This window comes from Acipenser ruthenus, chromosome 50, assembly GCF_902713425.1.
Source record: "Acipenser ruthenus chromosome 50, fAciRut3.2 maternal haplotype, whole genome shotgun sequence".
Classification (NCBI taxonomy): domain Eukaryota; kingdom Metazoa; phylum Chordata; class Actinopteri; order Acipenseriformes; family Acipenseridae; genus Acipenser; species Acipenser ruthenus.
The window spans coordinates 5,895,783-5,908,529 of record NC_081238.1 but is presented as its reverse complement, the minus strand read 5'-3'; positions in this window follow the sequence as shown (position 1 = coordinate 5,908,529).

The window sequence follows — 12,747 nt, the reverse complement described above, 5'->3', positions numbered from 1 at the left end:
TCTGTTACTATGGTGTTTGACCTCTGTTTGCATCAATTATGTTCAATGTTGGGACAAACCTATTGTAAATAAAAAACAACGTAATTCAATATAAATATGAGATTATAATATGCACATGTCTACCTTCCATGATATAAAGTATCAGACACACAGAGACACGAATGTCTGTAAGAATTCATCTGAGCTGAACTCCATGTCGGTGTCACACAGAGCAGAGCAGCGAGACCCTGTAAAAGTCTGCATTGGAACCCAGCATAGATACACACAGGATGATACTTTGTAATAACTGCTAATAAATACACAATAATAATAATAATAATAATAATAATAATGAAGCAAGGAGTCGGTAAAAAGTTTCATCACAAAACAATTTAAAACAAACGCACAACCAAAAATAAGTCCTATATTCTTCAATGATGTTATTGTATCAACCACAAAAAAAGCAAACACTTACCGTGGTGTAAAGGGGTGTAAAAGTCGCTTTTCAAAGAAATAGCACAACAAGGATTATTAGTGGGCTTTGTAGATAGCAAATAGACAATATCAGCTTTCAAAATGTGATAGGGATAGACTCGCTGTTCTGTATGTGGCCAGATGGCAATTATGGGGTTAAAATGAAAAGAACCTGCAGCTGACACGCCCCCTGAAAGACAGCAGCAGGACAGAGAGCTTGCTTGCTTGTATGTATGTATGTATGTATGTATTTATTTATTTATTTGATCAACAACGCTTAGTTTTACCAGCGCACAAGTGAAAGAGAGAGGGTCTGGCTCGAACAAACAGCGTCCTGTCCGAAACAAACTCAATATTCCGTCCCTCTTGTGTGGCCGGTGTTTAATCCCCAATTTTCACTTCATTTAAAACACACACAACACGACACGGTTGTTGTTCTGTTGCCAAGGGAGACTTTCACTCCCAGGCCCGTTCTGCGCAAAAGCAACGTCCTTAACGAGCTGGTGGAGGAATTGAAGAAAACGAGAAGACTCGACTTGAAAAGGTATGTACTGTACCTGTGCTATAGCCCTCTGATAGTACTAAAGAAAATATATTCTCGAAATAGGCGCGCTGTTTGTAACTTTGACGCGCAGGTGTTCTTACATGGCAGTATCAGTTTTAAGCACGCGCAGTATCGTATCCTGCTCCGCAGAATGTCTGACATCTGTTTGCGCTGCGCCAAGCTAATAGGTGGTGCAGAGCTAAGCTGCCAACGATTTCCTTTAAGGAAATCATTGGTTATTGATGAAAGGCTATCAGGGACAGGGAATAACCTACTTTGACTTAAGGAGAATAAACCAGCTTTAATAACAGGTAGTTGAAGTGAGATATGTGACCATATGTGCAAATATTTGAAATATTTTTGTCCCAGATCAAAATACAGTACTGTCTAACAACCCCTTTGTGAGAGGGCGGGGGGAATCCTGCCCGTTATAATACTCATTAATTTGTCTCAATGTAATAAGATTGAGTTTTATTGTGTGATTTTTATCATTTTTACTGTTGCACTATCCCTTTAAACCCCAGGGAGACTACTGGTCTCCATAGTAATTGCAGTGCTAATTCGTAATGGGGCCAGCTGTATAAAAACAGATGGGGTTAATCAGCCAGGAGCGACCTGGTTTGAGAGATTTGTGAGCTGAGAGCTGAGAGCTGAGAGCTGAGAGCTAAGAGCTGAGCGCATGGGTCAGGGAACGACTGTTTGGTAAGGATTGTAACTTTTCAAGTGTAATACTGAGGCGCTGTGAATTGGCTGAAGCGCTAGAAGTTAATGGTAAACTATTCATATTGAATAGTTTGGTCCGCTCTATATTAGAGTGGTTTCAGTGAAGTATCCCCCGTGCTCTTAGACGTCGGTCGCAATTGTATGGGGTGGATTACAAAAGAGAATGTGCATTGTCTGTATTCTGAGTTGGTAATTACGATCCTGTGAATTCTGATGTAATATTTGAGCGTTGTATACGAATTTCGTTTCTGTGTTCGCGGTTGTTTTAGGCTTTTAGAGTAGCGTTTCTGTCCTGATTATCCCAACGGTAATGGTGTATGTGTTTACAATGTATAGTTATAAGAGGCCTGTTAACTTTTGATTGCACCCTTGCACTGTATCAACTTGTGTATTAACTAAAATAGCGGCTATTGGAGTGTTTAAGCATTTAGGTTGTATGAAGTTTTCTGTTCTTTTTCTATGAAAATCACTGATTTAGTTTTTTTCTTTTTAAAGTGTGTTATTTAAGGTTTGTTATTTTATCGTTTGGAATTGTGTTTGTGGAAGCCACTATTTGCTTAGAAGGGTGTTATTTAAAAGTGTTTAAGATTTTACTTTTGGAATTGTGTTGTGAAAATTATTATTTGTTTTATTTAGAAGTGTTGGTGTGACGTTATCTAGTTCAAGGTATCCTAGTGCTTAGGGTCTGATGGGATCGCTCTTGGTTTAAAATCTGCTGCTATAGTTTAAAGGTTGCTGCTATCAAATCTGCTGTTATAGGTAAAAGCTGTGATATTTTCTTTAAATAAAATTCTTGTTGTTCTTGTACCTTGTTGTCCTCACTTTACACACTGAGCTTTCTTGATTTTTTTAAAGAACCTGTTATTTTATTTGGAGTTTTATATTGGCTTCAAATTGGCGTAGTCATTAATTCTGCTTTAATTGGTCAGTTAAAATAGTCAATTTAATTATAGGGATAACCAAAGGGGTTATCCTTGGTTAACTATCGAACGGGGGGGGGGGCGCGCTACACTAGCAGCTAAGCTAGCTGATAATCTTATTTATGTTATTTTGTGAAAACTAAGCGTTAATACTGTATTATAAAAAATGACTCAGTGTTCTGAAGTATACGGAACGTGCGGGTGATGTCATTGGTTGTCATGGCAGCGCCGCTCATCACGGGAGGGGTTATCCGGGACAAACGCTTCCTTCGCTGGGTCGGAGAAACGCTGGAGTTCCGCTGGCTTCGCAATAAGGATTCCGAGGTATCCAACCTGAATATCTAAATCAATACAGTGAGAAACAAAGGAGTGTGACATCTAAACCTAATGACTACATTAATGAAGCAGTAATACACGACAGGGTGTGTTATCATGAGGTAATATCACCACGCCTTGGGTGCGTTGTGAGGCACTAGACGAAGTGGAGTTATTCAATCGCCCAGGAAGTGGTGATGTATCTCATGTTAACACACAGACCCTGGAGTGTATTATTGCTATTATTAAATGGGTCTGTGAGTGTGTTGTTTGTAAATGAAGAAGACTTTAAACTTTATTTTAATAATTGTGTGTCACCTTCCACTGAGAGAAGTAGTTCCACAGTAACTAACATTGTTAGATTAACAATTAAACATTGATTTCAAACCGTTTTGTATAATTCTTTTTCGGGGACTTCGATAATAGTTTCTTGTTCATTCTTTGTAGATATTGAACTGGATCATTGTTTCAACGTGTATCTCTGGGTTTTGTCCAGTAGATGGCGCTGCTGCTGTTGTGACGTTTAGACACGTTTGGAACATTTTACATACCTTGGTAAAAAGAATATTTATCAGATGTGATTGTGTCTCTCTCTCTCTCTCTCTCTCTCTCTCTCTCTCTCTCTCTCTCTCTCTCTCTCTCACTCCTGCTCTCGCTCTCTTCTTTAAAATGTCTGCCCAGCAAGCTAAAACTCTCACCTTCCCGCTGCACCCAGCCAGCCAATCGGAGCGCCCCTCTTGTCCCCCACCCCCTACTCATTAAATGTCAATGTTGTAGACAGTGCATGTGAGATTCAAATTTTTAGGTTATAACTGATTATAATTATTTATTTATTAGCAGGGATTAATAACCCCCCTCCGGTGAGTTTTAGCGCAGCCTTTCAATAAATAAAAAACGAATAGTGCTTCAATAATGGTTCTCGGTGTGTTTGGGTCTCAGTCACTTCAAGTCATACAAAGAGCATTTCAAGTGGAGCGATAAAGTGGAGCGAAGCGATCAAAAAAAGGCGCCAAGTTAGAAGCAAGAATTGTGTGAATCTTGGGCCCCAGCACCTTTCCAATTGTGCCTATTTGCTTGATGCTTGACAAGATTGGCCTAATTGCTTCTCCTAACTTGGGCTTTTGTGTTTGATATCACCCCTTTAAACGGCTGTTGCATTTTTCTAACTTGTTTTTTTTACATTGACAATAGATTATAGATACAAAGTGGACCTCACAGTGCTGTTCACTGCAGATGAGTGTGTGTAAATACAGGGTTTACTGTAGATACAGATCTCTAGATAGATCTGTATTATAGATACAAAGTGGACCTCACAGTGCTGTTCACTGCAGAGGTCATCTCAAAAACAGAACACACTTCTCCTTTTCTGCGGTCCATCAGCTCTGCGATCATTTCTGAGAAGGAAATATGTGTCTGTGGTTAGTGAGAGGAAGTGAAGGCAGGCAGGGTTTAAATTGAGCCTGAATACTGGAATGCAGCCCTGTACCCCCTGTTAAACTGACAAGAGGGGATTCTGAAAAGGGGAGATTGAGCTGAGCAGCTTGATACCAAACACACCCTCAATCAACTTTAGATGTTAGGGTCTGCTCTGCTCCTTAGAAAAGTTAACTGTAAAAGAAAACCATGGTAAGAACATGGCAAAATAAAGACAATTCTAGATACGTTTCATATTGTATGATGATAAACTGATTATATACACAGATTCATGTAGAAAGGTAAAGCAGTAGACAAATATGTTGATTTATTTTCTTTTGTTTAGTTGATTTATTATTATTATTATTATTATTATTATTATTGTGACTGACTTTTTGGGGTTGCAGCATCCCCCAGGAATTATTCATTCATTCATTTATTTATTTATTCAGCTAGAATTAACAAAGATCTGTTGCAAATATGTGGTGTGTGTGTAATATATATATATATATATATATATATATATATATATATATATATAATCATTAATATTTCTGTCAGATTTCTGCTTTGAGGTGTAGGTACAATTGACAAGACTCAATATAAGTTTGATAGACATTCCTATAAACTTCTACTGAACAATATAACATTTATATATGTGTAGATTTATACAGAACAATAGTGTCATTCCTATAGTTTTGTACTGTGTGTGTTTGTGTATGCCTGTTTGTGTGTGTGCCTGTGTGCGTGTCAGCACTCTGTGTAGAGAAGTGTTTTAATCTCCTCAGTTGAACAGTGGTTTTACCAGACTAGTTTTTGAGTAAAGTGTTCTTGTTTTCCAGCAGCCAGCTGGTTAACGGAAGTTTTATCTTCTTAAATACAATAAAGAAGTTGTTAGATTCTAAGGCACGAGGCCTCTAGCTGTGAAGCAGGGAGGGAGGCACGAGAGAAGGCCTCTAGCTGTGAAGCAGGGAGGAAGCCACGAGAGAAGGCCTCTAGCTGTGAAGCAGTGAAAGAGCCCAGAGTGAGTCTGAAGAGAATGAGTGTGTGAGAAGAAAGACGAGTGCATGTGAGGGAGAGTGAGAGGGCAGTAACTTTTTTATTATTTTGGAGTGAACCCCGGCTCTAGACAGGGATTCGCTGTTCTGTCAGTTTGTTTGGAATCCCATCTGGTCTCCTCGAGTCTTACTTCACTGACGACGTGAAGATCGTTACAATACTTTAAACCCACCCCAACTACTGAGTGGCAGCACATTCCTACATTTCCATTGGAGACTCTGGAGGGTTCATGCTTACAGCAGCCAGCTGGTTAACAGAAGTTTAAACTTCTTAAATATAATGAAGAAGTTGTTAGGTGCTAAGTGTAAAAATAAATAATCCCGAAAATGACATCACGTGGCTAATGTTCTGTCAGATGACAAAAAAAAAAGGCATTAGAAATAGGTTTGTGGTCATTTAATAAATAGGCACAGTGGGAGGAACCAATATGTCTACAGCTTCTAAACTGAAGTTTCTACCCTGAGCTCAGCTTTCTGAAAGTGTCTCCAGACAGAATGCAGGCTTGTGAACTCACTGCACTGATATGTAAGTATTATCGCTGGTGCTTTATTAAACATGCTGCTGATTATCCATCTGGTTTGGGGACAGTTAGAGTGAAAGATTCCGGGTTTGTAAGACTTGATCGTAATTCAAAATATATATTTTTAGCTGTTGTCTTGTGGAAATGTCATGATAAAAGCAAAGTATGCAAGCCAGGTAAATGAAATGGAGTATTGTAAAACATACTCTATGCATGGTGAAGCAGGGAAGCACATGGTAAAGCACAGGGAAGTGAGGAGCACTGTGTTTTCATGGTAGTGTCATGGTAAAAGTGTAGTAAAGTGTAGTAAAACAAGCCAATGTATGGTAAATGAAATGGAAGTGTGGTACTGCATGGTCCATGGTAAAAGTATAGCCTAACACGGTAAATGACAAGGAAGCATGCTAAAGAATAAAACACATGTGTGTGCAAGGATTCTAAGATTGTTAAACTGATTGCGATGTACAATCAATTATAGGAACCTGAAAACCAGCGGCTTGTATTTCATTCATTCAAAATATATATATATATATATATATATATATATATATATATATATATATATATAAAATTTTGTGGACAATTTTTTATTGTTAACATTAGCATAATAGCAAAGAACAGACACAATTGGAAAAAACAAAAAAAAGCACACTAAGAAACGAAAAAATCAAATAAATGACGACAAAAATAAATATACAATTGCATACAGACATACAGAAATTAATACAATATATCATAAAGCAGTGTGTAGAGCAATTTGCCTAATGGGGAAACCCCGTTGAGAATGTGCTCAGCTATGACATCAGCTGCCGTCGACCATAAATTTAGAGTAGCCGAACTTGCTAAATGTAGCCTTGCCGAGGATCTTTCTAATAAAATAATCTCATGAAAAAAATATAACCAAACGTTGAGAAGAGAAATATCAGGCTCTACCCATGCCCTCAAGAACACCTTCTTGGCTGCAGTCAATCCAGCAAGAAACAAGCGTTTTGACATTCTGTGAATTTCAAGTTGTGAATCGTCACCCAGAAGGAGTACTCCTGGGCACAGCGGCACCTGATCATCAATCAGACCAGACAGTACTAACACTACAAATTTCCAGAGGGGCTGGACCTTGAGGCACACCCAAAAGATATGAAGATAGGTGCCAACTGCACCCTGTGTACACCCATGACAGAGGGGGTCTCCCAATATTTTCATTTAGTATCTTCTGTGTGGGGTTGCATAAGCTCTATGGGCAAATTTAAAATGTATTAATTGTTGTGCCAAATTTCTTGAGGATATAAAAATATGATCCCATATTTGTTCCCAGTCTGGAGTAAAATCAGATTTTGCTAACTGTATTCCATATGCTGGTAATTTGGTAGGGGGTCTGTATTATAAAGAATAAAATATTTGTAAAGCACAGAGACCAAGCCTCTATTTGGGTGTAACAGAGAAAATAACTGTGCCACAGCGTGATTGTGCAAATATATATAGTATTGTTTTATGTTCTGTATTTGACCTTGTTCTGCTTGATGAAAGAAGGTCTCTGTTCTCGTCACACCCTCTGAATGTTGTCTGTCAATGTCAGCGGTGATAGAGTCAGCACAGCAGGGATAGCAGCTAGTCTCCGGTTTGAATGACAAGATGTAGAAATCAAACTGGATGCAGAATGATTACTCAGAATAAACTTCATGAACACACTGTGAACAAGTTACTGAACAACCACACCATCAGCACTAACACGTCTAGTCTAGACATTTCTAATTACTAAAACTTTAATTGTATTTATTTTTCCTAATAGATTTTAGCACCTTCACTCAACTCCTGATTAAAAATAACATTACCGGTACTTTCATTCTTTTACATGTTTTAGATTTTTTTAAGAGGTAGATTCTTAAATAATTGCTATAAAAAGAGGTATCAAAAGAGGTTGTAATTAATATGCAGAATCGTTATATCAACGGGATTGGAGTGTACAATTATAACTGTTTTGGTCATTTTAATAACTGATACCACCAAACAGTGTCTTTACAGGGTTAATACTGTATAGAGGTTAGCAGTGTCTTTACAGGGTTAATACTGTATAGAGGTTAGCAGTGTCTTTACAGGGTTAATACTGTATAGAGGATAGCAGTGTCTTTACTGGGTTAATACTGTATAGAGGTTAGCAGTGTCTTTACTCGGTTAATACTGTATAGAGGTTAACAGTGTCTTTACTGGGTTAATACTGTATAGAGGTTAACAGTGTCTTTACTGGGTTAATACTGTATAGAGGATAGCAGTGTCTTTACTGGGTTAATACTGTATAGAGGATAGCAGTGTCTTTACTGGGTTAATACTGTATAGAGGATAGCAGTGTCTTTACTGGGTTAATACTGTATAGAGGTTAACAGTGTCTTTACTGGGTTAATACTGTATAGAGGTTAACAGTGTCTTTACTGGGTTAATACTGTATAGAGGTTAACAGTGTCTTTACTGGGTTAATACTGTATAGAGGTTAACAGTGTCTTTACTGGGTTAATACTGTACAGAGGTTAACAGTGTCTTTACTGGGTTAATACTGTATAGAGGTTAACAGTCACTGACGCCTCCAAACAGTGTCTTTACTGGGTTAATACTGTATAGAGGTTAACAGTGTCTTTACTGGGTTAATACTGTATAGAGGTTAACAGTGTCTTTACTGGGTTAATACTGTACAGAGGTTAACAGTGTCTTTACTGGGTTAATACTGTACAGAGGTTAACAGTGTCTTTACTGGGTTAATACTGTATAGAGGTTAACAGTGTCTTTACTGGGTTAATACTGTATAGAGGTTAACAGTGTCTTTACTGGGTTAATACTGTACAGAGGTTAACAGTGTCTTTACTGGGTTAATACTGTACAGAGGTTAACAGTGTCTTTACTGGGTTAATACTGTATAGAGGTTAACAATGTCTTTACTGGGTTAATACTGTATAGAGGTTAACAGTGTCTTTACTGGGTTAATACTGTACAGAGGTTAACAGTGTCTTTACTGGGTTAATACTGTACAGAGGTTAACAGTGTCTTTACTGGGTTAATACTGTACAGAGGTTAACAGTGTCTTTACTGGGTTAATACTGTACAGAGGTTAACAGTGTCTTTACTGGGTTAATACTGTACAGAGGTTAACAGTGTCTTTACTGGGTTAATACTGTACAGAGGTTAACAGTGTCTTTACTGGGTTAATACTGTACAGAGGTTAACAGTGTCTTTACTGGGTTAATACTGTAGATAGAGGTTAACAGTTACTGTAACACCATGTGTTACAATCTCTGGTGATTATTGTAATAATTAAACGTTTTCAAAAAATATTTGTAAGTGAAATATGCAGCAAGAAGTGGTAAAAAAATCTACTTTTCCTTTCAGTATTTTTATTAGTTTATTACTCCCCACAGCCATTATGCTCATTAATCAAATCAGAATGTAAATATTCACTCTTTGGAGGAGCATGAACAATAAACACACAACTACCAGGTTTCTATTAAATGTTTTTAAACGTTTCAAAACAAACATCACATGTGGTCCAGTAAAATGCATCACACCAAAATATTCCACATGTACGGAAACATCGGCATCTCCACATGGATGAAACCAAGTGCAGTTTTTATCATTTTATTTTAATGTACATTTTTTTTTAAAAAGTCAAAAACAGACGCTTCAGTGCATTCACACACATAACAACTGCTATAAACAAGAATCACTCAAATATATACAATTACAGATCATTACACACACATAACAACTGCTATAAACAAGAATCACACAGATCTATACAATTACAGATCATTACACACACATAACAACTGCTATAAACAAGAATCACACAAATATATACAATTACAGATCATTACACACACATAACAACTGCTATAAACAAGAATCACACAAATATATAAGAACATAAGAAAGTTTACAAACGAGAGGAGGCCATTCAGCCCATCTTGCTCGTTTGGTTGTTAGTAGCTTATTGATCCCAGAATCTCATCAAGCAGCTTCTTGAAGGATCCCAGGGTGTCAGCTTCAACAACATTACTGGGGAGTTGGTTCCAGACCCTCACAATTCTGTGTAAAAAAGTGCCTCCTATTTTCTGTTCTGAATGCCCCTTTATCTAATCTCCATTTGTGACCCCTGGTCCTTTTTTCTTTTTTCAAGTCAAAGAAGTCCCCCGGGTTGACATTGTCTATACCTTTTAGGATTTTGAATGTTTGAATCGGATCGCCGCGTAGTCTTCTTTGTTCAAGACTGAATAGATTCAATTCTTTTAGCCTATCTGCATACGACATGCCTTTTAAACCTGGGATAATTCTGGTTGCTCTTCTTTGCACTCTTTCTAGAGCAGCAATATCCTTTTTGTAACGAGGTGACCAGAACTGCACACAATATTCTAGGTGAGGTCTTACTAATGCATTGTAGAGTTTTAACATTACTTCCCTTGATTTAAATTCAACACTTCTCACAATATATCCAAGCATCTTGTTAGCCTTTTTTATAGCTTCCCCACATTGTCTAGATGAAGACATTTCTGAGTCAACATAAACTCCTAGGTCTTTTTCATAGTTCCCTTCTTCAATTTCAGTATCTCCCATATGATATTTATAATGCACATTTTTATTGCCCGCATGCAATACTTTACACTTTTCTCTATTAAATTTCATTTGCCATGTGTCTGCCCAATTTTGAATGCTGTCTAGATCATTTTGAATGACCTTTGCTGCTTCAACAGTGTCTGCCACTCCTCCTATTTTTGTGTCGTCTGCAAATTTAACGAGTTTGCTTACTATATCAGAGTCTAAATCATTAATGTAGATTAGGAATAGCAGAGGACCTAATACTGATCCCTGTGGTACACCACTGGTTACCTCACTCCATTTTGAGGTTTCTCCTCTAATCAGTACTTTCTGTTTTCTACCTGTTAACCACTCCCTAATCCATGTGCATGCATTTCCTTGAATCCCTACTGCGTTCAGTTTGAGAATTAATCTTTTATGCTGGACTTTGTCAAAAGCTTTCTGGAAATCTAAATAATGCATGTCGTATGCTTTGCAGTTATCCATTTTCAATGTTGCATCCTCAAAAAAGTCAAGCAGGTTAGTTAGACATGATCTTCCTTTCCTAAAACCATGCTGGCTGTCTCCCAGGATATTGTTACCATATAAGTAATTTTCCATTTTGGATCTTATTATAGTTTCCATAAGTTTACATATAATAGAAGTCAGGCTTATTGGTCTGTAGTTACCTGGTTCGGTTTTGTCTCCCGTTTTGTGGATCGGTATTACGTTTGCTATTTTCCAGTCTGTCGGTACAACCCCTGTGTCAAGAGACTGTTGCATGATCTTGGTTAGCGGTTTGTAAATAACTTCTTTCATTTCTTTGAGTACTATTGGGAGGATCTCATCCGGCCCAGGGGATTTGTTTATTTTAAGAGCTCCTAGTCCCTTTAACACTTCTGCCTCTGTTATGCTAAAGTTATTTAAAACTGGATAGGAACAGGTCGACATGTGGGGCATGTTGTCCGTGTCCTCCTTTGTAAAAACCTGTGAAAAGTAATCATTTAATATATTTGCTATTTTTTTTTCTTCATCTATGATTTTGCCATTTGTGTCTCTTAGACATTTAACCTCCTCTTTGAATGTTCTCTTGCTGTTATAATATTGGAAAAACATTTTGGAATTGGTTTTAGCCCCCTTAGCAATATTGATTTCTATCTCTCTCTTGGCCTTTCTAACTTCCTTTTTGACTTGTGTTTGCAGTTCCAAGTACTCTTTCTGTGTGCTTTGTTTTTGGTCCCTTTTAAACGCTCTGTAAAGTGCCTTTTTTCGCTGAATATTTTTTTTAATTGATCTATTAAACCATTTTGGCCATTTTGTTTTAGATTTAGATTTGTCCACTTTTGGGATGTAATTGTTTTGTGCCTCTAGTACTACATTTTTAAAAAACAGCCACCCTTTTTCTGTGGATGTTTTCTCTATTTACTCCAATCTACTTCTGTTAGTCTCTGTTTCATACCTTTGTAGTTTGCTTTTCTAAAATTGTAAACCTTAGGTTTAGTCATTACTTTTGGGGTTTTAAAAAATATTTCAAATGAGACCATGTTGTGGTCTGAGTTTGCCAATGGCTCTCTGACCTCTGTTTTAGTTATTCTGTCTTCATTATTTGAAAAGACTAAATCAAGGCATGCCTCCCCTCTAGTCGGTGCCTTGACAAATTGCGTTAGGAAGCAGTCATTTGTCATTTCCACCATTTCAATTTCGTCCGTCGTGCCCCCCATTGGGTTTTCCCATTTTATACAGGGGAAGTTGAAATCCCCCATTAGTATGGCTTCTCCTTTTCTACACGCATTTCGAATGTCATTGTATAACAGATTATTTTGCTCAACACCTGAATTTGGAGGTCTATAGCATGCTCCTATTATTATGCCCTTTGAATTTGTGTCCATTATTCTGACCCATATTGATTCTGCATTGTTTTCTTTGTCCTGATTTAACACCTGGGCTTCAAGACTATTTCTCATGTATGGCGCTACCTCTCCGCCTCTTCTGTCCTGCCTGTCTTTCCTATACAGTGTGTATCCACTAATATTATATTCGTCTCCATCACTCTCAGACAACCAAGTTTCTGTAACACCTATCACATCGTAGTTACTTGTTAGTGAAGTAGCTTCCAGTTCTAACATTTTGTTTCTGAGACTTCTAGCATTAAGATAAATACATTTAATAGTTGTCTTACCTGACTTGTTGCCCTTGTTTTGATGTGGTCTCCCTTCTGTTTTTTTGTTTTCTCCCCCCTTCCTTTC